We start from the raw sequence: 13,780 nt of genomic DNA, 5'->3' as shown, positions 1-13,780 counted from the left end.
TCCTGCAGAGTCCCCAGACACTGACCCCTGTGGCAGAGACTGGAACAGCAACAGAGGCCCCATCCTTCTCCCTCCTTCCTCCATCTCTCCCTGCTGCAGAAGCTTCCTATCAACTTGACACCCTCTCTGGGCTGAAGTCCACCCAGACAGAACATCAGATGATGCCATCAGGTCAGCCCATCAGCCCTCCTACCCCTTCCTCCTGCCTCCTCTGCCCAGGCAGGGGCCTCCTCACCTGAACCCACAGATGTCTGCCTCCACCCCTCTCGTTCTATAGGTGGGGAACCCGAGACTTAGCCAGGGGGAGGGATTTGCTTCGGGTCACACCAGGAGTTAGGATGGATCCTAACTCCTAACTCCCAGGATCCGTACTCTCAGCCCTAGACTCCACAGCTGCCCGCCTCACAACATCCACCCCCACCCCAGCCTGTGTTACTGGGGGAAGGGGACGTGTGGCTGTCCCTTCCAGCTGGCCTCCTCCCTGCTGCATACCTCCATCCCCCGCAACCCCAGTAGCTGCCACTCACCTCGGGTGGCGGTGGAGGGCTGGAACCTGCGCTGAAGGGCTGGTCCAGTGGGAGGTCCCGTCAGGAAGTGAGCCTAGTGGTAGGACGGCCACCTATATAAGCTTCTGCTCCGGCTATTTTGGGACGTGGTACTCCCCTCTGCCCCCGGCCCCCTCCCCTTCCGGTGTCAGGTACTCCCCAGCCACGGTGCTGGGTGTCTGTATCACATTCGCCCTCCCTGGGCCCCTCGAGCCAGGCCTATTAATAACCCTTGGTCCCTGACTCCCTCCAGCACCCAAAATTGAGGCTCAGGCAGGGCTCTCCTCTTCCACGAAGGCTTCTGTGACCACTCGAGATGGCAGTAACATCTCCAGCCTCCAAAAGCCTACAAGGAAAGGAAGAGAGAAAGCAAGCAGAAGGATGGAACAGGAATTGTCTTCCATGCACGGGGCTGGGCTAGGTTCCTATTCCTACACCATCTTCTAACTACAGCCTTGCAGTGCAGGCCTGGTCCCTCTTTCGTGGGTGAGGAAACAGAGATGTTAGGGGTTCCGTGATTGACTACTCAAAGATATGGACCCGGAGCTGCGAGTGGACCCAGCATTTTCCTAAGATGACCTAGTGCCTCCCAGAAACACATGGTCTGCATGTTCTCTAACAAATTCCTTCCTCTCTTTGCATCTCACTCTCTCCACCTGTAAAATGAGCTCAAACAGGGGTAAACTTGGCTCTATGGATGGACTGCGGGACTAAGAACCGTCTGAAACTATATTCCCAAAGTCACGTGCAAGAGCTCTTTTGTGAAGAGAATGGCCACAGCTTTCATGACACTGGGTCTCTGGGCTGATCTGTCTTGGATTGGAGATGACCATCCAAGGGGTGTGTTTTGGAGAGCGTGAGGGAATGAATGAATTTAACACATATTTACTGAGTATCTACTATGAACACCGTGAAAACTTCCTCTTCTCGTCCCCAGCCTTAAAAAGAATCTTCAGGGCTTCCCTGGTGGTGCGATGGTTGAGAGTCCTCCTGCCGATGCAGGGGACGCGGGTTCGTGCCCCGGTCCGGGAGGATCCCACGTGCCGCGGAGCGGCTGGGCCCGTGAGCCACGGCTGCTGAGCCTGCGCGTCCAGAGCCTGTTGCTCCGCAACGGGAGAGGCCACAACAGTGAGAGGCCCGCGTAGCGCAAAAAAAAAAAAAAAAAAAAAAGAATCTCCAGGCACTGACGTTGTCAGTAGGGCAGTCTAGTTCCTGACAGTGACATTAGGAGGCCCAGCCTCCACGCAGAGGTGGATTGGGAGGGAAGCTGCCCCGGTCCTCCATTGGCCACTGATTGACTCCAAGGATGGAAGGAGCAGGGAGGGGACTGGACGGGGAAGCCAGTGCTGGACCGGATGTGTAGGACTAGGGATCTGGACTAAGGTGGTGGTAGTGGCATCAGGGAGGGCTGTAGAGATAGGGTAGCATCTCTGAGGAGACTCTCCCAGACTTGGGGACTGTGATTAACAAGATGGACAAGACCAAGCTGACTCTAAGTTTTCAACCTGGGGTTCATTGGAGAATGGTGGCACTGCTTTTGAAGCTGGTAAGTCTGGGGAGGAAGTGGTGTCAAGCTGGGGGGATGATACATGACAGATGAGAGTCCTAGGATGTTAGGGCTGGGAGAACCTCTGTAATGATCTACTACAACCTTCTCATGTTATAGGTGGAGAAACCAAGACCAAGGTGACAGACCCACATCACACAGAGAGTAGTGAACCAGCCAGAACCTTGTGCTGGGTTTGGGACGCCTGGAGGACATTCTGGTGGACGTGCCCAGGAGCTCTGACCTCTGGAGAGAGGTCGGGCTGGACACAGAGCTTTGGTGGTCATCAGGGAGGTCAAGTCACAGGCACAGCTGAGCTCTGGGGGGCGGGAATGCAGCATCTGATGAGCCCTAGAGGAAGATCCCTGGCTAGGATCTGGGGAAATAATCACACTCATTTGTTGAGTACTATGCGGTACACACTGCATCATGCTTTTGTCCTTGTAACGCTCCTTACAAGGTAGGCACTGCCTTCAGGATTTTACTAATGAGGGAACAAGGCTCAGAGAGGTTAGGTGACTTGCCTAAGGTCACAGAGCAGAAAGAAAAATTCTATGCCAAAAAAAGGCAAAAGGGGTATTTATTGACTCATGTGACTGATAAGGCCAGGAAGGCTCAGGTATGGCTTGATCCAGACCTCGGCTGCCACGAGAATGCCGTTTCTCTCTATTTCTCAGCATTGTCTTGTGCTGCACTGGCCACCTTCTCAGACTGGCTGTCCCCTGAGGATTACAGCACTGCCCTCCGCTGCAGTGCTATAAACTTTCAGGTCCAAGTCCTGTGGGGAAAAGGGAGTCCAGTGCCCTAAGATCTTGATCAAAATTCCCAGAGTTGAGTTTCACTGGCTGTGATTAGCTTGGTTTGGTCATATACCACCCCTAAACTGGTCACTATCAATTACAAGGATTGCACAGACCTGGGCTGCAAGGCGCCTTCAAGGCGCCACACCATAGGAACTGTGTGGGGAGGAGGTAAGGGATTCTGGGTGGTCAGAGCCATGAACTATTCACTGAGCTAGTCTCTGGGGTCGGGGGATGCCCAAGCATGCCAGGCACTAAGGAGGTTTATGCCCTAAGTCCTTGGTGAGTTTGATGACAGAATACATCCGAACTTCTCAAGAATGAGTCACTCTGGGGCCCAAAGTGGCCTTTCTGAACTTGAAATCTCCAACCCCATCCTGATCCTTATGAGGCCTGACAGGCAGCTACTCCCACCCCCTTGGGCCTCTACTTAAAGGCAGCAGCAGTGCCCAGTGGAATTTTCTTCTAGCTTCAGGGTTTCTTACTCTGAACAGTGATGAGGTGGGCTGGGTAGATAGATGGATGTCACATCCCCACCCTGACCTCGCCTCTTCCATCCCCTTGGTCCCCAAACTGTGTCTGGCCTTCAGCTGAACACTTCCATGTATATATTACTGAAATCGATCCCATTATCTTCTTTTTATAGATGAAAAAGCTTAAGTTCAGAGAGGTCAAGTCACTTGCTCAAGGTCACACAGCATGCAGAGACCAGAGCCTGGTGTGTCTGCCTCTACCCCTGTCCAGTGTTCTTCCTAAAGCCCGCTCTGGCCTCCCAGTTGGTGGAGGGAAAGAGGCCAGTGTGTGTGGGTCAGCAGTCTCCTAGCTGCCATCTGCCAGGAGACGAGCATTCAGCTTTTAGCTTCGCTGGTGATATTTCATTAGCTCACACTATTTCCACGTGCTGTGGCTGGGAACAGGATACAGAGTTCCTCACGTCCAGGGCCCTGGCAGGCTGGGTGGAGGCTGCAGGATCTAATGATATTTATGAGGTCAGCCCTGTGAGATGATGTGTATTAACTCGAAGGAATCTTGGCCCCATTCCTGAGAGCCAGATCTTGAGCGTGTGGCCTTGTTTCCCCTCCCGCCTTTCACCTGTTTTTAAGTACAATTTCACCACTGAGAAAGAGGCCAAGGGGTAGAGAGTCCCAAAGGTGCTAAAGGCATGCAGATAGACAGCCCTGGGTCCCTGCCACTTACCCACTGTGTGACCTTGAGCCAGTCGCTTCGCCTCTCTGGGCCTCAGTTTCTTCATCTGTAAAATGGAGCTGAAGAGGAAGCTGTGTTGAATACTAAACGAGACCCTCTCTGAGTAAGGGCTTTGGAGGATGCAGAAATGATAATCAGGGTCATTATCATTGTGAGGAATTTACCCTTGACCCAGTCCTCCCACTGAGAGGACCCTAGAGTGGCTTTGTGAATGGAAACACGGGGAACCAGGGAGTGCCAACCCTGGCTTTCCCAGGAAGGTCTCTGAGGCTGGACTCAGTGTCCTTGCTGGGGAAGTCAGGAGCTACCGACAAGGGAGAAGGAAAGGTGGAGGATGTGAAAAGTGCAAGGGGCTGAGAGTGGGTTCTGAGAGCCAGGGTGATCCTAGATGGAGCTAGGACTCTGACAAGTAAGCCAGGGTTGGGGGTCTGTAAACCCAGGTGATTAGGGCTCTTGGCCACCTGAGTTTGTGTCCCTCCCTTGAAAATTCCATCCCATCTCAGTGGTGCTCAGAGAAAATCAGGGAAGGGTTTGGTCCCTGTGAAGCTGGAGTTATAAAGGGGAGCAGGACACCCCAAGGTCATGACTGTGAAAGTCAGAAAATCTGGTAGAAATTGGGCAGCACCTGGAACTCTCCCTTCTTGGATCGTGCTGGGGGATGTGTGTGGACAAGCAGAGAGAGGTTGGTCTGCAGAGTGTTTAAGGGCTCTCTTGGCTCCCAGACACCTGCTGACATCAGGGGAACGGACAACACCCTGTCTTGAGCCCAGCTCAGATGGATAAAGCCATCCTAGGTTCTAAAGGCAGCAGCTTTTCTCACATTATCATCTCTTCCTCAATCCATTTCTACCTGCATCTGTCCTGGTTCCCATCACCAAAACAACCCACATCCCATAACGAAGAGTTAGAATGATCATTGAAAGAGGTTGTGTGTTTCTGTGTGTATGTGATGTGTGCGTTTGTGTGTTTGTTTATGTGGTCTGTGTGTGTGTGCGCACACTCATGCGTGCACGCAGGCGCACCCACAGGAGAAGGGTGATAAATTTCCATGTGTTTTTCCAGGACTCCCATCCGGTGTGCTCTTAACTGGCTCTTGGGATGGACGGTGGTGCCTGGTACTTCCCCACAGGTGGCCCCAGGAGCTCTACCAACCCACATGCATCCTCTCCAGCATCAAGCATCCTTGCATAAAAATCAAGTAAATACTAACGTTCTGAACTCTCCCACAGCGATGGGGGAAAACAAAAGACTCATCTTGAACTATTTATCTGTACCTCAGTGTTATGGACTGAATTGTGTCCTCCGAAAATTCATCTGTTGAAGTCCTAACCTCTAGGACCTCACACTGTGACTGTTTTTGGAGATAGGGTCTTTATAGAGGTAACTAACATGAGGACACTAGGGTGGGCCCTAATCCACTGTGACTGCCGTTCTAATAGGAAAAGGAAATTGGGACACGGACACACAGAGGGAAGACCATGTGAAGACGCAGGGAGAAGATGGCCGTCTGCAAGCCAAAGCGAGAGACCTCAAGAGGAACAACCCTGCTGACACCTCGATCTTGAACTTGTAGCCTCCACGACTGTGAGGAGATGAATGTCTGTTGTCTAAGTCCCTCAGCCTGGGATCCTTTGTTGTGGCAGCCCCAGCAAACTATTACGCCAGCAACAGAGAGGGGCTGCTGGAAGGGGTGCAAGAGGGAAGGGGTCTCCGTTTCCACCACCAAGACATGGACCACGTTCTCATGAAAACTCTCCAAGTCTTTTGAAATGGTTACCTTTACTTTCTTAAAAAATGTTTTTATTATAAAAGCGATATATACTCTTTATAGAAACAATGGAAAATAGAGGGGCTAGGGTGGGGGAGTCACCCATATCCATTGCTACCCAAGTACAGCCACTGTTATCATTTCTGGAGGCCTTTTTGCCTTCCCATTCCTGCCAGGTCATCCACCTGCCAATCACCCTTGGTGACTCAGCTTGGATGCCACCACTTACTGGAAGCCCTCCTTGGTTTCTCCCCCCTGACCATATGCCACTCCTAGCCCCTGCATTGACCTCTATCACTACCTTGGTAATGGCCCCATTATTCCACTTGTTCTCTCTGTGCTTCCAGCTGCCGTTTCAGCTGGGAGTCTGAGGCACAAACACCAGCATCCAGCTTCTCCAGGAGGGCCTCCAAGGAGAATAATTCAAACTGATGTTTTTATTTCGGGCTATGTGTGGACAGTTGCTGTTCTCTAAAACATTCTTGGATTGCTACTTATAAAGCCATCTAAATCCACTTATTCACCTGTACTTCAGGGGCACCTGCTGGTGTATAATTAGTCGTTCAGGAACTGCAGCCTTCCCTTGGGGTTCAAGCCTCATATTCATGGGGTTCTCACTTATAGGCCAAAAATTGTAGTTCATATTCTGATAAGAGAGGGTGCTTTGGGGAACAGGGAACTGGATATTTGAAACCAGACTAAGCAAATCTGGAATATTTGGTGCCTCCTACACATCTTGGTGTCCCTTCAGCCAATGGGGGGAGGCCTGATGTTGGCCCCTAGTGGGAAAGCCCTTGGTGACACGACCAACGTGTTTTAAGGACATGGTTGAATCATCGCTTTTTCTTATCTGCTCTATATTGCTTTCATTCTGGTTCTGGGTCAAATTCTATTGAAAAGATATCGTAAATCACAGAAGCTGAATCTATTTGAAAACCCTGTGGTTCCCATCTTGCTCCAGTACTGTAGACTAATCCACAGATTGTATGAGAGATCGGACTGGAGTTCGGAGAGTGACAGTGACTGACAATAACTGAGAATCTGGAAATAAACACATGGGCAAAGCAAGGCAGAGAAAGACTGCAGGACAGCCCTCTTCCCCTCCCCCCTTCCCCCTGTACATCTCCTCTCTCCCTCTCCCCCTTCCTCTCCTTCCTTTCTCCTTCCTTCTCTCCCCTCTCCCTCCTCTCCCCTGTCTCTCCTCTCTTACTATCTCCCCCGTCTGTCTCCCCATCCCCCCTCTCTCCATATCCCCTCCTCCTTCCCTCCCTCTCTCTCTCTTCCTTGACTGGACATTTCCTTTCCTTCCTTTGTCTCCTTGGCCAGCCTTTCTTTTCCACGCCTCTCAATCATGAGTCCTTGGCCTTATTGTGCTATAGGACTGGGTGGCTTTTAGCCATCAATTGATCAATTCAACCATCTCATTTTTAAAGTTCTTTCCTTGTATTGCTTTTTTAAGAATTGTGATTAAAAAATACATAACATCCACCATCTTAACCACTTCAAAGTGTAAAGTTCAGTTGTGTTACGTGTGTTACGTTGTTGTGTCAACCATCTCATTTTACAGATGGGAAGCCTGAGGCTCAGAGGCAATGGAACACGTCAAGGGACACAGCAGAGTGAGGACACACACCCAGGCCTGTGGATCGCCTTCTGGCTCCTGAAGGAGGGTAGGACATGCCGAAGGGAAGAGGAAGGAGAGATGTGGAGGGAGAGGGTCCAGGCAGGGGCTGGAGACGCTGGGTCATATTTAGACCACGATCCGTGCTCTGTTCTCTCCTTCTTAACTGGAAAAGACATAAATTATCAAATGAAACCTTGAGAACACGCTCAGTGAAAGAAGCCAGTTACAAAAGGCCACGTACTGCACCATTCCATTTATATGAGATAAAATCAAGAATAAAATCCATAGGGACAGAAAGTGGGTCGGTGGTGGCCAGGGACTGGGAGAGGTGAGAATAGAGGGTAACTGCTTAATGGATAAAGGATTTTATTATGGTTGATGAAGAGGTTTGGGAACTAGATATAGGTAGCGGTCACACAATACTGTGAAGGCATGAAATGTCACTGAATGATTCACTTTAAAATGGGGAGCTTTCTGTTGTATGACTGTCACCTCAATTAAAAACATGTTTTTCACAAGATTTTTAGTGAATTTGCAGATGACAAACACGACAGCTGGTTTCACAGGTGTAGTCATGGTGGTTCACACTCATCGGAGACACTGCCCTCCGTTTGCTTTGAAGGATTTCCTAGGCCACCATAACAACGGCTTGTAGGAATGGCCAGGCCTGACACCGTGCTCCCTCTCTGGATGTTTCCTCACCCTCTCCCTCCTGCAGGCCCATGACAGCAGCCACTCATCCCTCACGACTTAATTCAGGCGTCACCGCTTTCCAGAAGCCCTCCTTGATTGCTCCCCTCTGCCCTCTGATTACACGCCATGTTCATGCTCCCTGCGTTTACTAGGACAGTTCCTGTGGAGCAATTATCCACTGACTTGCCTGCTCCCACCCTGTCTGGTCCCTGCTGAGGTCAGGGACCTTTTAGCGGCAGAATGCAAAGGAAACCATGTAGATCTTCGTGCCACATCGACCTGGGTTCAAAGCCTGGCTTGGCCGACTTATTAGCTGTGTGACCTTGGGGCAAATTGCTTAACCTTTAGGAACATCAGTTTCCCATCTGGAGAATGAAGTTGATATTTTCCCTATAGGACGGTGCCAAGGTGTCTTGATTATATGATCTCATTCCCTGAGAGACTTTTATCTTTTCCTTTTTCTTGTCCAACTCCTTCTCCTTCTCCATTATTATTGTATTGCTTTTCCCTTAGTTTCAGCTATTTCCGAATATTGTCAGACTATCTCCCTGACCAGACGGACCATAGAATGGGCAGCCTGGTGTCCACGAGGGAGGGCTGCAGTGGTGCAGGAGGGTCGAGCTGGGGCAGCGAGGAGGTGAGTCCCGGGGGTGAGTGTCTGGGGACAGCGATGCCTGCTACCATTGCCCTGGGACAGGAAAGGATAGTATTAGCTTGAGCTGCCAGCTCTTCCTGTGTGATGTGGCCAGAGAGTCACCCTCTCTGAGCCTCCATTTCTGGTTGTGCAAATGGGGACTCATGAGAGGACTTCCCTAGAGTGTCACACCAATGGGAAGACCTAATGCAGAGAGTGGCCATAGGAATGGGTCATGCACTCGATAGCTGCACGTGCGCAGAGGTACCACCAGGTTGCCTTGCTTGTGTAGCATCACTGTGAGATGGAAGAATGATGTCTTGCACCAGAAATAGAAATATACTCAACTCTTTGCTGGGTTCTGAACAGATTCTTCAGCAGTGAACTTTCAGGAACTTCAAATTCCTACCCAAATTCTTAAAATGATTTTCAGATAAGCAAGAGAGGAGAGAGTCTTTCTTTCTTTTTTTGCTTTTTAAAAAAATTGAAGTATAATTAATTTACGATGTTGTGTTGTATGTTTCTGGTATACACCAAAGTGATTCAGATATACATATATATGTATATATATATATATATTTTTTTTTTTTCATATTCATTTTCACAGCAAAGGAAACCGTAAACAAAACAAAAAGAAAACCCTCAGAATGGGAGAAAATATTTGCAGATGAAGCAACCAACAAGGGATTGATCTCCAAAATATACAAATATCAATATCAAAATCAAAAAAACAAACAACCCAATCAAAAAATGACATTTTGATCTAAATAGACATTTCTCCAAAGGAGACATACAGATGGCTAAAAAGCACATGAAAAGATGCTCAACGTCACTAATTATTAGAGAAATTCAAATCTTTTCCATTGTAGTTTATTACAAGATATTGAATATAGTTCCCCATACAATACAGTGGGACCTTGTTGTTTATCTATTTTATGTATAGGAGTTTGTATCTGTTAATCCCAAACTCCTAATTTATCCCTCCCTCATCCCTTTCCCCTTTGGAAACCATAAGTTTGTTTTCTGTGTCTGTGAGTCTGTTTCTGTTTTGTAAATAAGTTCATTTGTATCATATTTTAGATTCCACATATACGTGAAATCATATGATATTTGTCTTTCTCTGACTTACTTCATTCAGTATGACAGTCTCTAGGTCCATCCACATTGCTGCAAATGGCATTATTTCATTCTTTTTATGGCTGAGTAATAGTCCATTGTGTGTGTATGTGTATATGTATGTATGTGTGTGTGTGTATATATCACATGTGCTTTACCCAGTCATCCGCTGACGGACACTTAGGTTGCTTCCACGTCTTGGTTATTGTACATAGTGCTGCTGTGAACACTGGGGTGTGTGCATCTTTTCAAATTAGAGCTTTAGGAGAGTTCCATTCTTGTTGGCACAGCTGGTACCTGGTGTTGCAGGCTGAGGGGTGAGCAGTTAAGGGCCAGAGGCAGGAAGTGATGCCCCCACTTGAATTCCCTCAGACCACAGGTGTGGGCTAAGGCCCCTCCACTTCTGGAGGGTGAGAGGGAGAGGGGAGGGCCATGACCAGAACTGTCCTCCAGGGCGAGTGAAAGTCAAGGCCCACAGTTAAGTGACCTTGGAGAAGGCGGGAGGGGGGCCCCACTCTCCAGGCTGACGGGGCTACAGCAAGCAGCCCCCTAGAGACTCCAAACTCGAGGGCAAGAGTTCAGTTAAAGTCTTAGATCCACACATGACAAAGAAACGTCAGTAGGACGAATCAAACACGTGGGCTGATCCCTGAATGCCCTCCTCTCACTTCCCTCCCTGCTCATTATGATGGAAGGAAAGGTACTGCAAATTCTAGGCTGCCTGAGAACTCAAGGAACTACGCTAACCGCTTGAGCTTGGTTTCACCGCCTGTCAAATGGGCACCATCCACCCACTTCAGCAGATTGCTGAGATGCTACATTAAGGCCCCAGTTCGCACGGGCTCATCAGGGTTGTTCCCTCCGTTCCCTCTCACATGGAATGGAACCACTTGCCTCTCCGGACCTCCATTTCCTCCTCTGGCTAATGGGGGAAGTGTGCTGCCCCTTTTCCCACGGAGGAAAGCCTGTGAGCTGTAAAGGCAGTGATGGGACTCCCCAGTCCCCTCTGAGCCCAGGAAGTGCTGAGGGGGGAGTGCGGAGGGGCAGAAATGTCCCAGGAGCCAACCCTGCCCCAGAGCACGGTCACTCGTCCCACGGCTGCCCTCCAGGTCTGCTCCCCGTTCTCCTGTACTCTTGATCTCTGAGGAAACAAGAGATTCCAGCCTGGCTCCATCCTCACCTGTCTCCTGTGAAGCTCCCTCAGAGGTCTGCAGACTCACTGCCCATCCTGGGCCGAAAGGAGTCTTCTGTGTCCTTCTCCAGGTCCACGTTCTCTGCATTAAAGACAGACCCCAGAACCTTTCTCTCCATGATGGGAAATCAGTCAGTGGGTCCCTAGCAGGGGGAGCAAAACACCTAGGAATATATTTCTGCCCTCAAAGAGTATACATTTACAGTATAGATAGATATATCAATATAACTATATGCTATTTGAAATAGAAGTAGATACGTGTAACTCTGTAGATACATGTAAATATGTATGTGCCTCCAACTATTTCTTCACCAGCTCTCTATGCCCTACAGTTCAGGCCACTGCAAAGACTTTCTTGGACCATAGTAGTAAATGTCCATATAAATATATACACACATAAGAGGTGATAATATTCCTACGTGGTGTTAACCCTGGGTGTAATTCCAGCCACTTTGCATTTTTCAGCTCCTCTATCCTCTAAAGCTATCAGCATTCCCATTTTACAGATGGAAAAACTAGGGCATCAGAGAGGCTAAGTATCTTGCCCAAAGCCACACAGCAGATAAGTAAAAAGCTGGGATTTGAACCTAGGCAGTCTGGCTCCAGAGCCTGTGCTCTTCATCCTATAAACTGACACTCACCAGCAGCAGCCTCTATATGCGCCTCTGTCTGCAGAATCAGCCCCTCCAACCACCCTCCACACACTCTGAATCGACCATTCCACTGCCTAAAACCCTCCAGCCCACCCCTCACCCCTGACTTTGGGATAACATTGAAAACCCTTGAGCAGGTCCTGCTGCCCTCCTCTGCCTCATTTTTAGAAGTGACCCTTTTGTAACACTCATTTGAGAATCAATGTCTCTTTTTCAGTATAAACCTCCTTTACAATGTCAAAATAATTCCTGAACCAAGCATGGTAATAGTTCTACTTTTAGTTGAGAAAACATCTACCAAAAAAAGCTGCCATGAATTCAGTAATACTTTAAAATACATTTGACGAATTGTGATATGGATGTATTATTTTTTTCAGTTTATAAACCAGGCTGGATTCAGAGATAAATTCTCAGACCATACAAATCCTTGAACCCAGAGATCCTTATCCCTCAGCTGGGAATCTTTATCCCTCCACTCTTCCAAAATCTTGCAGGTTCCCGAGGCACATTTGAACATGCTGATCCCTTGTCCTGGAGTGACCCTCCTTAAGGACCCAGCTTAAGCACCACCTCCTCTGAGGAGTCCTCCCCTGACTCATCTCATCACCCCACCGTTGCCCAGCTCTGCTCCATTATCTCTGTACCATGGCCGGTTCTTTACCATTGCTCACATCACACTGTCTCATGGTCGTTTGTTTGCAAACACCATTGTATAATTTGACCATTGAGTACAGGAACTTTGGCACCCACAAGACCCAGTTTTCTGTCTTGGCTATACCGTCTTCTAGCTTTGTGAACTTGGGCAAACTCGAGCAAATACCTTCACTATTTTTGACCATCAGATTCTTGACCCGTAAAATGAGGATGCTCGTACGTACCACCTGTCTTCCCAGCATCACGTGACTTTCTGATAACAGAGCCTTTCTTTCTCTCTTCCTTTGTCTCTATTTTAAAGTAAAGTAGCCATCCCATGTGGTTTGATAGGGCTACAGTGGTGGGCAGGTGTTCCAGACCTGGACAAAAAGAGGGCTACGGGCTTCCCTGGTGGTGCAGTGGTTGAGAGTCTGCCTGCCGATGCAGGGGACACGGGTTCGTGCCCCGGTCCGGGAAGATCCCACATGCCGCGGAGCGGCTGGGCCCGTGAGCCATGGCCGCTGAGCCTGCGCATCTGGAGGCTGTGCTCCGCAACGGGAGAGGCCACAATAGTGCAAAGCCCGCGTACCGCAAAAAAAAAAAAAAAAAGATGGCTCCATCTCCTGGTCACAGTGACTGGCTTAAAGATAGGCAAGTGGCTCCAAACAAGCTAATCCACGCCTGTCTGGAACTTTCTATAAGAAAATAGGAAGAGATTGTCTCTTCACTCAGGGATTGCTAAGCAAGTAGAATGTGGTTCTAGAGAGGTGGGCAGCTATCTTACCCACCACATAGAAAGAATCTATCTAAGAAATGGAGAGAAAGATGAAACACTGATTGTATCATATGAGCCCCTTGATCCAGCCATTCCTGAAGATAGATAAACTCCTGGGCTTCCAATTACAAAAGCCAATAAATCCTTCCCCACACCTTTCCTTTGAAACTTAAGTTAGCAAGTGTCAAGTTTGCTTACACCTTACACCAGAGAGAATTCTGACTATGATTGGTGGTTCCTGATGAGCCATGCTTTTTAGTATTCATGCCCTTGTGTTGTTAAGTCCTCTTGACTATGGGCAGGGCTTGCAAGTTGCTTTAATCAATGGAACAGGATGGAAATGATGTTGTGCCAGTACTTGGGCCTAAGCCTGAAGAAGGCCTGACGGCTTCTGTGCTCCTGGGAGGCCTGAGCTGTCCTGTAAGTTCAGGAGAGACCTTCTGGAGATGCCACATGAAGAGGGAGAGGTCCAGATGCCACACAGAGAGTTAGAAGCTCAGCTTCCCGGTGTCCTAGCTGAGTCCAGCCCCCTGTCAACCTACCAGCTGAATGCAGCCATGTGAGTGATCACAGGCGAGACCTGATGAATCACCCA

Source organism: Globicephala melas, chromosome 10 (genome assembly GCF_963455315.2).
Source record: "Globicephala melas chromosome 10, mGloMel1.2, whole genome shotgun sequence".
Classification (NCBI taxonomy): domain Eukaryota; kingdom Metazoa; phylum Chordata; class Mammalia; order Artiodactyla; family Delphinidae; genus Globicephala; species Globicephala melas.
This window is presented reverse-complemented; position numbering follows the sequence as displayed.